This window comes from Talpa occidentalis, unplaced genomic scaffold, assembly GCF_014898055.3.
Source record: "Talpa occidentalis isolate TD23 unplaced genomic scaffold, MPIMG_talOcc4v2.1 talOcc4.2, whole genome shotgun sequence".
NCBI classification, from domain to species: domain Eukaryota; kingdom Metazoa; phylum Chordata; class Mammalia; order Eulipotyphla; family Talpidae; genus Talpa; species Talpa occidentalis.
In genome coordinates this window covers 25,169,295-25,185,581 of record NW_023602073.1, presented here as the reverse complement: position 1 = coordinate 25,185,581, position 16,287 = coordinate 25,169,295, and the positions used below count along the sequence as shown (strand labels likewise).

General features: G+C 42.5%; 1 protein-coding gene across 2 annotated transcripts in view; it reads left to right on the top strand.

Annotated features, from left to right (window-relative positions):
• The first annotated feature begins 3,302 nt into the window (after positions 1-3,302).
• Positions 3,303-16,287, top strand: part of PHACTR1 (phosphatase and actin regulator 1) — a 329,151-nt gene continuing 316,166 nt past the window's right edge. The window contains exon 1 of one of the 2 annotated variants that reach the window (XM_054698439.1): positions 3,303-3,521. The gene's annotated coding sequence lies outside the window, so the exon portion shown is untranslated. Of the gene's footprint in view, positions 3,522-3,620; positions 4,007-16,287 lie in introns of those variants that run through there. The other variant, XM_037519209.2, reaches the window with a different exon arrangement.

Genomic DNA, 16,287 nt, shown 5'->3' with positions numbered 1-16,287 from the left:
GGGTGAGAGGATTCACCAGAGACAGAGTGGGCAACAGAACAGGCAGACTGACTGAAATACACTGCTGAGGGGAGCAGTGGGTGAGACAGGAGGGGTCTGCCCACGCCATGTGGGTTGCTCCGAGGCTGGCGGAGATCAAATTGGCACTGCAGAGGCTGCGGACAGCTTCACAGAGCTGCGCTCAACCACCTGCACCACCAGGGAGGCCCTGAGGTAGGAATTTTAAGAAAGGACACTCAGGCAGAAGAAGACTTCAAAAAGAAGCATGGGGTCACAAAAATCACACATAGTGAAGCAGATAAAGGGCAAAATCAAAGAAATATATAGCCAAGAAATGGGCCAGAAAGTTCCCTGAATGCCTATTACCACCTTACCTAGTGTATCAAGGAGGCTGAGTTTTGTTTGAAAGGCGGCAGGTTGTTATTAAAGGCTTTAAGTTGGTATGCTATATGATAAATGTCTGCTTTCAATGAAATTCGCACTGAATGCAGGATAGAAAATGAACTTGAATGAGTGGAGAGTAGAGGCAGGGAGGCCAAGGAGAGGTCCTTGGGGTCAGAAGAAGCCCTGGGATTTGAGAGGAGATGCCAGGTAGACTTGATATGACTGAGTGGCTTAATAGAAGGGCTGCCAGGAGAGGGCACAGGGGGACTACGCAGAACAAAGTCAAGCATGACTCCGAGGCCCTAATTTGTGTGTCTGGCAACCCTAGGAAGGAACTTTTTATAAATCTGAGATTTATATTTTAATCTTCATGATTCCCTGGTGGCATGAAGAAAGCTGAATCTTTAATACCATTTCAATTCCAAGCTTACTTGATATTTTCTTACTCCACCCAGGAGTCCACCTCTTGAATTATACCATAAGACTAGAACCAAATGAATGCAATTTGTGTTTCTAAACGTTCCAAGTAGAGATAAACAAATGTATTCGCAAAGAACAAATTCCAAGCCAAAGTGACCAAATATCGTCTAGGGTCAGGCAAGTGAACGCGGCACCACCAGCCCCATATGGCTATTGAGCAGTTGATGTGTAGCTAGTCCTAGTTGAGATATTGTACCAAAATTAATTTCACCTATTTTTTCTTTCCTAATTAATTTCACCTACTTTGTCCTTTTTAACAAACTGCATGTTAAGGGCCACCCTGGTGGCAAAGGGGTTAAAGTCTCAGCGCTATCAAGCTATCACCAGCCATTGCAGCATGAGTTCAATCCCCAGCCACGGTGCTAACCCACATGGTGCAGCAGACCTCTCCTGTCTCACCTGCTGCTCCCCTCTGCACTGTATTTTGGTCCATCTGCCTATTCTGCTCCCCACTCTGTCTCTGGCGAATCCTCTCACCCACCCCCAACCTCTGGTCTTGTATGAATAAATAAATAACTCTTTGAAAAAAACAATATGTCAAAAAGCTCAACAAATACTCTATGCCTTATTCACAATGAACACTAGAAAAAATTAAACAATGTACAATTATATGTGTGACTTACTTTATATTTTTGTGAAGTGCTTGCCTAGGAAATTCAAGTTTTATATTGTCAATGTTTGCTAACTATAAGGCTGTATTTTGTGTTCTTGCTTTTCTTCCCATTACTGGGGAGGGTCTCACCACCTGATGTTTTCTAATATCTTATGCTGTGTCCTTATTCTCATTAAGGAGGAAGTTGTTACCACAACAACTGCCACAACACATTATATTTATTACACCCAGAGGGAGAGGTGTAAACAGACATCAATCTGTCATTCAGGTTTGTACATTTCTATTTTCTCATGTGTCTCTGGGCCTTCATTTGCAGAATAGAGCACTGGGAGTAGAAGCAGGACTTCTAATCACTGCCTGTGTCTCTGGCTTCTTTGGGTCTGTATAAGGAAAAGTATCCCACATCCACTCCAGAGGGATGCTGTGGACCGATAAGTTACAAAGTATTTCCAAGGTCATTCTTCCTGTACAGTATCAATCTAATGTCACATAGTAATAATATCTAATATCACCTACAATGCTAGAGAGAGGCAGGTGGGGCAAGGTGGTCTCCTCTGGTGGGTGTGAGTGAGGGGATGCAAAACGAAAAGTGGTCAGACAAGGAAAACAAAAAGTTGATGGATGTCAGCATGTGCTCCCCTATTAAACAATCCTTTTCAAAAACTGCTCTTATCGGCAACAAGACTCCCCAACTCCGGGAAGACTGGGAGCCCAGAATCCCATCTGCATGTGCTTCCCCACAACCCTTCATGTGCAAAAGCAAAAAGGTTGGAGTCTTCTGTTGATCATTGTGTTGCAGGATGTGTTAAGTGCCAGATGCATGTGTGCCATTTTAGTTTCTCAAAGAGCCTCTCAGTCCTGTGTCAACTCTGTGTTTTCACTTGCTTGCTTCTCCATATATGTCATTGGACAGAGATGACAAATGCAAAGAACGGCAAATTGGGACAGAGGGAGTAAAATGGGCAGTCTTATTACCTTCACCCCAGAAAGTGCTGGCTTTAAATCATCCACAAGGCTTGGCCTGCAGGACTTCAATATGGTTAACTGTAAGCTGGGTCACAGCCTTTGAGAGATGGTTTGCTAGAAAGCATGCAGCTTCTAGTTAGACATTATGCTTGTAAGAGATAGCTAGGGGAGGGCTTATTGGGATCAAGGGCAGGCCAAGGGGGTTGGCAAAGGTCCCTCAATCCCAAGTTACCCCTATGGTATTTCATGGAACTCTGAAATATGTTCAAAAGTAATAAATATTCTAGGTTTTAGATTTTGTTTGCACATGTGTTACAAATTATGTGAGGTTTTCAACTGGTGATGCACACTACCTTTTAAAAATCCATTCAGTGATTTCTCAAGTCTACCATCACCCTTAAAGAAATCAAGAAAACTGCTATAGTTACATCTTAAGATGTTACCCGTTGAAAAATTCCCGCTAACTCAGCATTGGCATTTAGGAAGTCCTCTACCCCAGAAGAATCAAATCAAACAGAAATCAAAACACACTGCAAAAATGTAGACCCTCCACCGAAGTTTCAGGAAGGCAAATTGTCACTGGTGTTTGAGTGACTCCCTCCCTGCCTCTCTCTCCACTCTGGGGGTGGGGCTTCTGGGGTGGGGGTCAGTGAGTGTGACTTTCTGATCAGAACTCACATAGCACTGTTTGAATTATATAATGGAGCTGCTGTGAGTCAGGTGACAGCTCACTGAGCAATTCCCTGCAGAAGCAGACAACAGCATGTTAAAAAGCTCAACAAATACTCTAATTAAAAAAAAAAAAAAAGCGACCAGGCAGTGAGTTCCAGACTCCAAGCTGCAGTCTTCTCTGAATTGTCTCCAGGCTAAAACAGCTGGGCAGGCTGGCTGCCTCTGAAGATGCTGGAGGCTGTGGAGGGCCAGGTGTAGGTCGGGGGTCTGGTTTGATCTCCGGGTTACTTTCTGTTTCATTTCAAAATGCTCCCTGCTTCTGAAACTCGCTGCCTCCAATGTCCAGTCAAACACAGCATTCCTTGGAGACTCCAGCCAGGTTTTTAAGAACTGGGGCTTTGTGAAGGTAAGAAGGATCTGTGTCTGGAGGCCTGGGCTGCCTCCTGGGGGAGTGGTCTGGAGCGGCTGGACCCCCGGAGGAGTCTCCCCACGTGTTCTGTGATCTGAATGAGGCTGGAGAAAACATCTGCAGAGCCGTTGTAAGGTTAGGAAAAGCATGAGATGGGCCCTTCCTGCCTAGATGGGTGGCCACCCCCTCCACAATGAGTGGAATTGATCCCAACTCCTGTTGGCTCCCTTCGCCTCCCCATTCCACTGCTTGTGGGAATTGGTCAGCAGTCAGGCAATTGGCAAGGGCTGGCCCGGACTGGGAAGGAAGGCGAAGGGGCTGCCTGGCACGGAAAGCTGCTTGGGCGTGCGGAGCATGTGTATTCGGAGCCCACTCTAAGCAGACTGTGGCTCGGGCAGAGAAAGCACAGTGATTGGCGAGCCAGTAAACAGACCGGAGAGGAGGGTACATGTGTGAGCAGAGAGCTTGGGGCAACCTCTAAGGTAGGCATTTGAGTCTCAAATAATTTAATTGCTTGTGTGTGTGTGTGTTTTGATTGGGTTTTGTATTGGTTTTATGTTTCGTTCAGCTCCCTTTTGGGAGCTGCCGATATCAATTGATTTATTTTTCTGATCTTCCGACCCGTTTCTAGGATGTCTTGGACGCACCTGTGTCAGTGGCCATGCCTGGATTTTAGGGATTGATGGGACCCAGCGGTGAATTCCAGAGCAGAAAGATTCACTTGCAAATCTCACTGCAATGGAGACTTGCTGGGAGTCCTGGATGCCTGCTGAGGCGTCAGGAAGTTTCTGGCTTAAAGAGACAGGAAAAGAAAAACCAAACCAGCAGTTGTTATTTCAGAGGGAGGTGGGTGCAGGGACAAGTTGTTGATGATGATAAGAAAGATGACTGAGAAAATAAAAGAATACATAAAGGAAGAATGAATTTGGTGGGATTCCATCTGGGGCATTTTGGGGTATATGACACAGAGATAAAAATCAATATGGAATTAAAAAATGCTATAACAGGATTCTTGTTATCACTAACTCTGAAAGAACCTGAGCAACTGGAAGACTTTAGCTTGGAAGAGTTAAATTTTTTTTTTTTTTTGGCCACATGAGGTGCTCTAAACAAAACGTGATGTTAGAAACAAATGTGCTTAGATAGATGCCAATAAAGATGTGTTTGAGTTTTTGCTGCCCCTTACCACCTTACCCCCAGTTTTGGGCAATTGTATGAGTCGAATATGTCTGATATAAGAACTGTACAGATGGTTCAATTATTGCAGTAAGAAGCTATTTGGATATCAGAATAAGAATGATTGGAAAGCAGTGATTTGTGAACATGCACAAGCCACATCTGGGAACTGAAAAGACGGTTGATCTCCAGTTCCTAGAGTTATCTCCCCCATGTCCTTTTCACCATCTCTTCTGATGCTCCACAAACAAAGCTAAACATTAACAACAAGCCAATGACATAGCATAGTGAGGTTTCTCATTAAAGCCTACACTTAAACTATAAGTAGCATAATATCATCAATATTCCCAATATAAGAGAACAGCTCACAGAGCCCCTTCTGTAGACCATGGCAGTCCCTCAAGAAAGCACAGCCCAAATAATTAATGTCAGCACAGAGAGGTTTGTTTGTTTGTTTGTTTGTTTTAATCTAGTTTTCCACCAGTTGAACCTTGCTAGGAACTTACACATGTCTGCCCTGTGAGAGTTAGATTTGTAAGGACAACCTCCAGACACTACAAGACCATCAGTGTCTTCCAGACCCCGGAAGGTAACACGATGTTTTCAGTAGTTTTAGTGCTGAGAGCACTGCCTTTCACCCTGATTCTCTGGTCATCTGCTTAAGTTGTGGTGCCCACATTTTCCACATCAAGAACCAGGACTTGTGGTCTTATGAAGGATTAGTATGTGTGAGGAACATTCTGAGAAATGCAGTTTGTATTGCCAGTTGGCCATTTGGTGTCCATTTCTGGGATATTTCAATAATTTATGAGATAACTTGTCAGAAGATGTGAAATAGTTTTAGTGAAAATAATAAAGATTGAAACAATATTTATGAAAAGAAAAAGATGTGAAGTAAGATAGCTTTTGAACACACAGCCCCGATAGAAACATAGATTCTTTGGCCAAAAATGATAATTTTTTAATTGTTCAGACCAACTTGGGTTTGCATTCTAATTCTGCCACCTCTTCAGGGAATGACATCAGGCAACTTTCTTGATCTTTCTAGTGCTCAGTTTTTTCATCTGTAAAAATTGGATAGTAAGAATATTTACTTCATAGTTTGTTTGGAAAACAAATAAAATAATGTATGAATAGAACAGTGCACAGTGCAGTGTGGAGTAGCTAGCACCTACTTCACAGCACCTACTGTGATTATTGTTACCACTTATGGTACTTAGCGACCACAAAATATTTGAAAAACGAGGTCATTTTTTCCCTTTAAATATGCCAGAGAAGAAAGAATATGTTGCATAATCTTAGATCAGCATTTGTGATCCTCAAAATGTTCTGGAATTAAGTCATTGCCTTGTCTATATCATGAGGCGTCACTGTCTTCATATTTTGCATAGAAGAGCCCTTTGAACTGGTTTAGGAACCACTGACTATCAGGGTAGCACCAGGAAGGGAATATTTGTCTCCAGACTCTCTGGGCCCTGGTCCCCGGGTCCCCCAGCTCCTGATGATTGACTCCACTAGTGGACCACAGCACAGATGGGTGGGGGCAACAAAGGCCTGATCTCACGAAACCCTCAAACTCCTTTCCATGGATTTTAGTGCAGCAGACTTGGATTTTCCTACCTCAGCCCTGCTATTATTTGTCACTGCTCTTTTCTCCTCCTAAACCTGCTGGATTCAGAGCCCTGAGGTGATCTCCCACTTGTGGCTGGCTCCTGAAGACAGATGAGTGGGTTCTAAGACTTCCCAGTGCCAAGCCCCTTACAGCACAACACAGAATCTGCTACACTCATCAAGCCCCCTAAAGATTGTGTTTTACTTTTTCTTTGCACTCTCCTAACAAGGAAATTTAGTGCATCCCATAAAGCAAATTCTCAACCATTTCTTATAAAGTATAATGTACAGCCTTATATCCAAAAACAAGAATGTCAAAAGATCTTTACTTTTACATTCCATGGGTATTCCTCTTCCTGTAAAACTCAGAATGCACAGTTGTAGAGATGGGCTAAGAGATTTCATAGGTGAAGCCTAGGTTTCTCTAGGAAAGAAACAGAATGAAAAATTCCCCTGGGATTGGTCATAAAGTTGGCAGGGTAGAGAGTGACATTTTCTAAGAAACCCACCACAAAGACAACATCAAGAGAAATGAAAAAATTCAACAGAATTACAGAAGAATAAATCACAAAATTTGAAAGCAATAGGGGAAATTCTGAAATGTATCCCAAGCTTGGAAATATTCTAATGCAAAGAATAAGGAAAAACAGGCAAAATTTGGGGAAAACAGCAGAAAGAGTGGAACTGAAAGACCTAATTATAAATTCAACCCAATCTCCACAGTAAATGGCTTAGTTGTATCATCACTTACAAAACGATGATAATAATGTCTACACTACTCCGAGGGCTACCAAGGGAAACAAATGTGACACTGTGTCAAAACTAAGATGACTGAGATGACACAGTCTCCTCAACTCTGCAGGGAGCTTAAACTCACCTGGGCTTATCAAGAAGTATTAGTAAAGATTTAGAATTAAAGAAAGTTTACCAAATTAAAGGGAAAAAAGAAGAAGAAATGTTCCCCCCAAAATAGGGGTTTCTTCTTAATACCAAATAGTCACTGGATTTTTTCATAGCTAATGAATAACAACTAACTTGTATTCTTTTGCTAGGTTTGCCTTAACAAAATACCACTGGCTGGGTGGCCTAGACAACAGAAATTTATTTTCCCACAGTTCTGGGAGCTGGAAGAGTCCAAGATAAAAATCCTATCAAAGTTGTAGATGGTTTATAGATAGCACCTCCTTGCCTTGTCTTCACAAGGCCTTGCCTCTGTGATTGTGCATCCCCGGTGTCTCTTCCATTTCCTTGTAAGGACACCAGCCCTGTGGGAGCAGGGCTGTGCTCACGTGTCCTCATTTAACCTTGATTGACTTTTTTTTTTTTTAAAGATTTATTTATTTATTTATTTATACATACAAGCACTGGGTACAGTCAGAAGCGCAGGAGGGTGAGAGAATTCACCAGAGCCAGAGCGGGGAGCAGAGCAGGCAGAAGGACTGAAGTATACTGCTGAGGGGAGCAGCAGGCGGCAGGAGAGGTCTGCGCGCCATGTGGGACCCTCCTCCAGTGGCCAGGGAGCAGCCGGGGGTCGAACCTGCGCTGCAGAGGCTGTGGGCAGCTTCGCAATCCAGCGCTCAACCGCTGCGCCACCGGGGAGGCCCTCCTTGATTGACTCTTTAAAGGCCTATCTCTAAAGGCTCAGTTACCAGTTCCAAAGTACTAGGGATTAAGGTTTTAAAATATGGATTTTGGGGAAAACACAACTCAGCCTATAATATCTATCAATTAATAAATATATCTAAAAGGAATTTATCCTAGATATAGGTCCATAAAGGCAAATGGTATCTCCATAAAAGGGAATGATCTCTCCAATTGCCATGGGGAGACCCCATGGAAGGTAGCTTGACAGATCTAGCCCAAAATTCCAGAAAAGCTTGGTTTTCTCATTATTTTAACTAAGAGAGAGGGTGTGGATCTTGTTTTCTTGACATCCAGTTGGGTGTTCTGTCAAAGAACTTGTAGATTTTCCTAGCAAGGTTGCACTCCACTGGGACAGGTATTCTTGGAGGATGGATTTAATATTGTTTGGCCTTAGGTGTTCCTCTGAGGTCAAATAGATAATGGTGTTTCTTTGACTCATTTCCCATTTTCTTTCACTATTCCTACTTCCTCTTCAGTATTTGACTGATCCTATCATCTAGGTTCCTGCCACATTCTGCAGGATCCTGCATACTTCTCACCATTGCTTCACAGTCGTCATTATGAACAACAGCTTTCAGTGACATGGTGACCTGAAATAAACAGATGTGCACACACATTCACACAGGGACATTTATTCTTGAAACAGATTTTGTGAGTAGAGTGGAAGATGATGTTTTAAGTGATATTTGTATGTGACTTTCTATCTAAATTTCAGATCTTTGATTTCAAAGAGGTAGACCCATCTCATGACTGAAATGTCCCCACTGGTATGGGAAACACAGGAGATCTGACACCTATTCTTAATTCATAGCCACAAGAAGGCGTGAAAAAGAAAGTGACACCAGAAGAAGAGCTATGCTCAGGTGCACAATCATAAGCCGATCCTGCTCACTGACTCCCTCATCACTCTTGCCCACTCACAGTTGCACCTTTAGCTAAGGATCTCTGTGGTCAGCAGAGCCCAACTCCCTACTAGCTGATGAGATCCAAATCCAAAGAGGAAAATGCACCAGAAGGGGAAATCATGGAAGTAAGGCACATACTCAACTTGTTCTTTTTAAAACAACTAGAATGGGGCCTCCCTGGTGGCACAAGGGGTTAAGCACCACACTATGAAGCAATCCGCAGCCTCTGCAGCTCGAGTTCGATCCCCGCCTGGCCAGAGAGCTGACCCACATGGCAAAGCAGACCTCTCCTGTCTCACCCGCTGCTCCCCTCAGCGGTGTATTTCAGTAATCAGACTGCCTGTTCTGTTCCCCACTCTATCTCTGGTGAATCCTCTCACCGGCCTGCATCTCTGACCCATACCCCAGCTCTTGTATGCATAAATAAATAAATCTTAAAAAAAAATAAAACAATGAAAATGGGTGAAAAATTACATTAGGAGCAGCAGAGACACATATCTAGTAACTTGTAAAATATCCTATTGTGTCCTTTTTCATTGAAAATCAGGTATGCTTCCTTGCCCATCAAGAAGATATATACAGTTCCTCGAGCATCCTATTCAGACCTGATGCTCTTGGCATGGTCTCAGCATAAGCAAGAACACACCTCTTATTTGCAGGGAGTTTCCCCTCTACCAGGGTCCATTTTATTTTTTTTATTTTTTTAGAGATTTATTTATTTATGCATACAAGAACTGGGGTACAGGGCCTCCCCAGTGGCGCAGCGGTTGAGCGCTGGGTTGCAAAGCCGCCCACAGCCTCTGCAGCGCTGGTTCAATCCCCGGCTGCTCCCCAGCCACCGGAGGAGGGTCCCACATGGCGTGCAGACCTCTCCTGCCGCCCGCTGCTCCCCTCAGCAGTGTACTTCAGTCCTTCTGCCTGCTCTGCTCCCCGCTCTGGCTCTAGTGAATTCTCTCACCCTCCTGCGCTTCTGACTGTACCCAGTGCTTGTATAAATAAATAAATAAATCTTTTTTAAAAAAAAAAAGAACTGGGGTACAGGCCAGAGGTGTGTGGGGGAGGGGTGAGAGGATTCACCAGAGACAGAGTGGGGAGCAGAACAGGCTACTGAAAAACACTGCTGAGGGGAGCAGGGGGTGAGTCAGGAGAGGTCTGCTGCGCCATGTGGGTAGCAGCTCTCTGGCAGGCGGGAGTTTGAACTTGTGCCGCAGTGGCTGCGGATTGCTTCATAGACTGTGTCTTAACCGCTTGGGCCACCAGGGAGACGCCATTTTAGAGGCGAGGGAAGGAATGGGTCACTGTACTAGACAAGTTTGCCCCACCTTCAAACTATGTGAATGCAATGTTCTCTCCAAATTTTAAGTGCTCTTATTTGTATTATTAGAAAGAGGCTGTTGAAAGAAAGTATGATGTAATTTGGAATGTAGCAGTGCCTGTTTTGCTTAGCCCTGATTTCCCAAAAAAGGAGGGAAAAAGGAGGCTGAAGTGATAAGAATACACTGAGGAATAAACCATCAGATTTTAAGAAAAGTAGTATTGGTTCCCTTGGATTTTCATATAAATGAGGAACATAAATTAAAAACTTATATTGGAATTTCTCAATAAAAGAATCTTAACAGAACAAAAAGGTAATAACTACCTTGAGTTTTTCTATTATCGTTGTCTCTCATCAGTAAGCACTTAGTATCTACTGATTTAAGGACAAGGCATCATGCAAAAGGTTTGCAGGACAAGAAAAGATGAGTCAGGTCTACCTGTATCTAAAAATAAAAAAAATCATAAACGTGTAAACATAATATAGAAAGTACAGTTATAGAACAGGGGAAAATGGTGTTGAGGTTGAAAAGAGAAAGATAACAGTCCCAGGCAGAAAGAACTTTAAAGATGTGTTTAACAAGTCTTGGGGGCTAAACAGGGACATCTGAGTATGTAGGGACAATGGAGATGGGGGGACAGTCTCAATAAAGGAGGCGGAGTAAATGGGAAGCAAAATCATAGAGGAAGACACGCGTGGGTTGTATAGAAGGCATGATGACGAGGCCAGTTTCACTGAAGCCGAAGATGAAAAGTTATAGATACCTGGAAGGAACTTGAATATCAAGCCCAGAAATGACAATGTGTAAGTTTAAAAATTATCAATATGTGTGTAGGAGGAGTGACTGGAAAGGGATAATGGGTGCCCCAATCAGTTACGATGCTGTTAAGTAATTGAGAGCATCATATTGATAACAAATAAGAATCCTTTGTAATAATAGTTGTCACTTGTCATGGGCCTTGTAGAGCATTTTAGATTATCTCCTGTAGGGCCTCCCTGGTGGTACAGGGGTTAAAGACAGCGCTGTCAAGCTATCGCCAGCCATTGCAGCATGAGTTCAGCATGAGTTCAATTCCCTGCCAGCCAGGGAGCTACCCATATGGTGCAGCATTCCTCTCCTGTCTTGCCCGCTGCTCCCCTCAGCAGTGTCTTTCAGTCAGTCTGTCTGTTCTGTTCCCCACTCTGTTTCTGGTGAATCCCCTCACCCTCCTGCATCTCTGGCCTGTACCCCAGCTCTTGTATGCATACATAAATAAATCTTTTTTAAAAAGTTACTAGATTATCTTCTTTAATCTGCATATCCCCCTGTGAGTTAGGTACAAATACAGCCAATCCTTATTACTCAGAGGTTCTGTATTTGCAAATCACTTACCCACTATAATTTATTTGTAACCCCCAAATCAATACTTGTGGTGATTCTGTAGCCATTTGTAGACATATTCAGAACAGAAAAATATTAAGTTACCCCACCCCACCCCACCCAGTCCCTTCCCACATGAAACTGAAGGTGAGCTTGGCCTCGTTTCAGCTCTCCTACTGTAAACAAATGTCATTCTCTGGGTCTATGTAGTCTTAATCTCATGTTTTTCACTTTTCTTTTCTTTTTTTTTTTTTTTTTTTTTTTTTGCTTCTTGGTGATTCTGCTACTTAAAATGGTCCACCAAGGTAGTGCTGAAGTGCTGTCTAAGCACAAGAAGGCTGTTTCATGTCTAACAGAGAAATATGTGTTAGATAAGCTTCATTCAGGCATGAATTATAATGCTGTTAGCCATGAGCTCAAGGTTAATGAATTAACAATATTTATCAAATAAGGGATCTTAAAACAGGAACCCACGTAAGATAAGTTTTAAATCGATCATTTAACAAAAATGACCAGTTTCTCAGGACCTTAACCTATGTTTCCCTGGGAGCAATGCCTGTTTCCGCTAATTTTGTTCCCAAAGACTTCACAGAACAGGGAGGCTGTGAATACAGAGAATCCACTAGTAATCTTTCCAGAAGTAAACTGGGAGAGATGAGGACCTTGTCAGAGGCTACAAGTCAGTTGGCCATTCTGGAAAGACTTAATGTGACTGACTAAAGGGGTCTCCACCAGGTGTCAGCAATGAAGATGCCGGGGAGAGGGAGTAAATTTAAAGTGGTTTTACAAATAGAATCAACAAGGCTTGGTCACTGATTGCACATGGAGGGCAAAGAGGACTGTGAAGTTAGGTGGAGGTGACAGACTTAGAATCGGAGAGTCTGCATGGCTAAGACAGCAGGGCAAGTGGCAGAGGCAGTGGGACTAGGGGCTGCCACTTGAGAAGAGAAATGCCCCTTGCTATTTTTGGAGCACTCCTTATATTCCAGGTGCTTACAAGAGGCTCTTGGTAAATGACATTTAATCCTCACAGCATCCCTAAAATATGGGAATTATTGGCCCCATTTTACAGATGAGGAGAGTGAGGCTCAAAGAAATAAAGTGATTTGCTCATGTATGTTGTGCTTAGAAATGACAGAATGGAATTCAAGCCCAGGCAGAGTGACCCTGGAGGTTGCAATAACAGACGAGTTTGGACATGAGATCTCAGAGGAAAGAAGCATTAATGTTAATGATACCCTAAGCTGGTCTCTAGTCCCTTTTTAATTTTATTTTTTTCCAATTCTCTCCTTATACCGCATATTTTCCTACCTTCATGTTTTTGTTCAAATGCTTCTCTCCCACAGGAATGTTGTTCTTCTCTCCCTAGCCCTTATTTTTTTTAACTGATGTTGCAATGGAGTGGTTAAAATTATTCCATAACTGTAGAAATTGGACATGTTGTGCTATTAAAAAGAAAGTTTGGACATTTCAAGGTTTTCTGGAATGCTACATGTTATTTTAGAAAAATTATTCTTCCAATCATTCTTGAATTTCATATTAATAGTGCTGTTTAATAGAAGAAAGCATGATTATAGGATTTGTGTCTTAGATTTGGATAATCTGGCATAAAAAGTCAGGGTCTTCGTTTTCATTTCATCTCAGATATCAATTATTTTTGAATTTGCTTAAAAGTCTCTAAGTTTCCCTAATCTATATCACTGAGACTTATTTGACTACATCCCTGAAATATGAAGAAGTTAAATATTCCTCCACACATAGGTATAAGGGACATTTCCACAGCTCTCCTTATAGGTCTGTGACTGGAATAGTTTCCAGATACAGAGGGTGTTGCCTCTAAAAAGTTCTAGAGCTGCTTGTGAGATTTAAGAACACTTTAGCAGTACGTAACAGAGGGAAACTCCTATATAGAATTCGGAGTCCCTTCTAAAATGTCCCTTCAGTGTGTCCAGAGCTGAGCATTTTTTCTGACCACACAAAAGGTGCTCCACAGAGCTGGGGCACTCCCTCAAAACACCTCCATCAAGGATTTCAAATGCTGAGGACTGCAGGAGAACAGATAGCTTGCATCTCTGTAGGTAAATGAAAAGGAGTTCACCTACAAGAGAGTTTCTAGGCTTTGAAACAACCCAAGTCTGCAGCCATCACTTTATAAATGAAAACGAGACCTCTTGAACTATTCCGAAGCCAAGAGAGATGGAGAATTGCAGTGTAGCTGGCAAATGTTCTATATCCTCAGTCAACTGCAACTCAAGTAAAAAAAAGTCTGCCTTCGTGCAGATCTGGTAACTTAAGTACAAAGGCTAAAACAAAGAAACCTTAAGATTTCTTTGCCTTCTTAAACTGCCATAGTTTAAAAAGGAACTGGGAAAAGGGAAGCCATGTTTGATTCAACAAACACTCAAAACCATCTTTCAAATATTCTGGACAGCATAAAGTCCAAAGTGTGTTTTGCCAAATTCAAGGGAAATTTGCTCCATATGTTTCTGATTCATTTCCAGATTAATCATCAAAATATTGCTTTGCAAGGACTAGTTATGTCCAAGAAACCTTTTATGAGCCATTTTTAAACATTATCTTGAAAACAGGAAGCTCTGGTTTGCCAAAAGCTAACAGATGCCTGGGCAGAGGTTCTGGCTTTGGTTGAGGGGCAGAGCCCTGGATACTGAGGTTTCCAACTTGGCAGACCCAACATTTTAATCCCTTTAGAAAATCTGTGTTGTGTATCTGTCTCCACTCACTAGAATTACAGAAATCCTTTGGGGAAAATGACACAAAGAGGTAGCCACTGGCTTCTATGATTCCTCTCAAACTCACCCCCTTTCATGGAATTTCATACTCCACTTACCATTTTTGTTAAATGGCAATTCAGGAAAGAGCCTCTCTATTGAAATCATAATATCTTAGCCCCAAAGCCTGAGGTGGAATTTCACAAATGAGGTTGGAAAACAGCAATTTCAAGCAGTGATTGACTCCAGAAAGGGGGAAAATTTTTCTTTGTGTTTGGGTTTTTTTCAGTGAACTAAACTTTTCAAAATTAAAGCCATCTGACATGCTGCTTTCTCTCTCCTTGCTCTTTACGAATAGTTTTCAAAGTAAGTTCCCTGATCAGATTCACCTGGGAAGTTGTTAGAAGTGAAAATTCTCTGGGTCCACCTCAGATCTGCCACTCCCAGGGGTCCTCCAACTCCAGTTTACAGAGTGGTGGGCTTGTAAAATGCATATTACTGGACCCCACTGCTCGAGATCTTGAGTCAGTAGTTCCGGGTGAAATAACTTGTATTTCTAACGAGTTCCCAGGTGACACACCTGCCCCCAAGAGCCCACCACAGCTGTGCCCAACTCCCCCTTCCCATTGCTGGCAGCAGGTGGGTGGCAGAGAGAAGGGCATTAAAGCCCAGGTCTGAATAGAGATCATTCCAGGTGCACCCACTGATGTTTACTTGGGAACATATTTCAATGATTAAGGATACCTTTTCTCATAATTCCTGTGGGCTGTTATTTATGGATAATGAAGTAATTTACAAAATTATTGGAATTTTTGTAAGTCTGTGGTCTCCACAAAGATTCATTTATGAACTAGGAGCACCACTAAGCTTGTTATGCATATAGAACAGCTATCATTTTTGGAGACTTTCATGAATGAATCCGCCTGCAGATTTTCAAATTATGTAGAAGGAGTAACTAATCTCATCTGGTGACATGGGATTTTTTTCTGTTATTAAAATATAAAAGGACACTTTTTTAAAACATTATTTATTTGTACATAGAACTGGGGTGTAGGCCAAGGTGCAGGAGGGGATGAGAGGATTCACCAGAGACAGAGTGGGGAGGGAGCAGAACAGGAGGATCTACTGAAATACACTGCTGAGGGGAGCAGCGGCTGAGACAGGAGAGGTCTGCTGCGCTGTTTGTCAGCTCCCTGGCCGGGGATCGAACTCAGACCATAGTGGTGATAGCACTCCTATGCCACCAAGGACACCCTACAAGGACGTTATTGTGTGCATTCTCGCATATGGAATCCTGGATACATAAGGCCCTTATCTTTGATGAGAATTATATAATTGGTACACTAGACTATACTGACCCTTGGAAGGTCACAAACCTGGAGCTCCATGAAGGCATTTACGAAGCTCCTCTGGTGTTGCTTTTTGACAATCTGATGACACAAAGAGCAAGCTTATAAAAGTGATTCTCAAACATTCAAGGGCCTTAGAATCACCTGGGAATCTTGTTGATATGAAGATTCTGATTTAACAGGTATGGAGTTAGGCTCAAAATACCTCATTTCTAACAATGTGGTGATGATAATACTGCTGGTCCCTGAACCACCCTGAAGAAGCCAGGTTCATGACCATGGGAAACCTTAAAAAATTCTCAATCAAATATTATGGGTGGGCATAAGTGATTGTAAAGCACCCCAGGTGACTCTAATGTGCAGCAAGCACTGTGAACTGCTCACCTGGAAAAGTGGAGTTAACTCTTCGCATCTTCCTCTCTCAAAGTTGATGATTCGCCTGAGTCCTTGGTGGGTATTATTACAGATTGCAGTGAATTTATACTTGACTTCTCTAATAAGATCCTTAAGTGCCTGCCTATTTCTATGTTGCTGATAAAAGAAAGAGCCAAATGCTTCAGATTCCAGATGTGCTGACTGCAGAGTTGACATTTAGCTGTGAAAATTTAGCAACATACCATGTATTCTTAACCCCTACAGAGGGCCTTGCCTTTTCTTGTAAAGGTGAGCTAAAG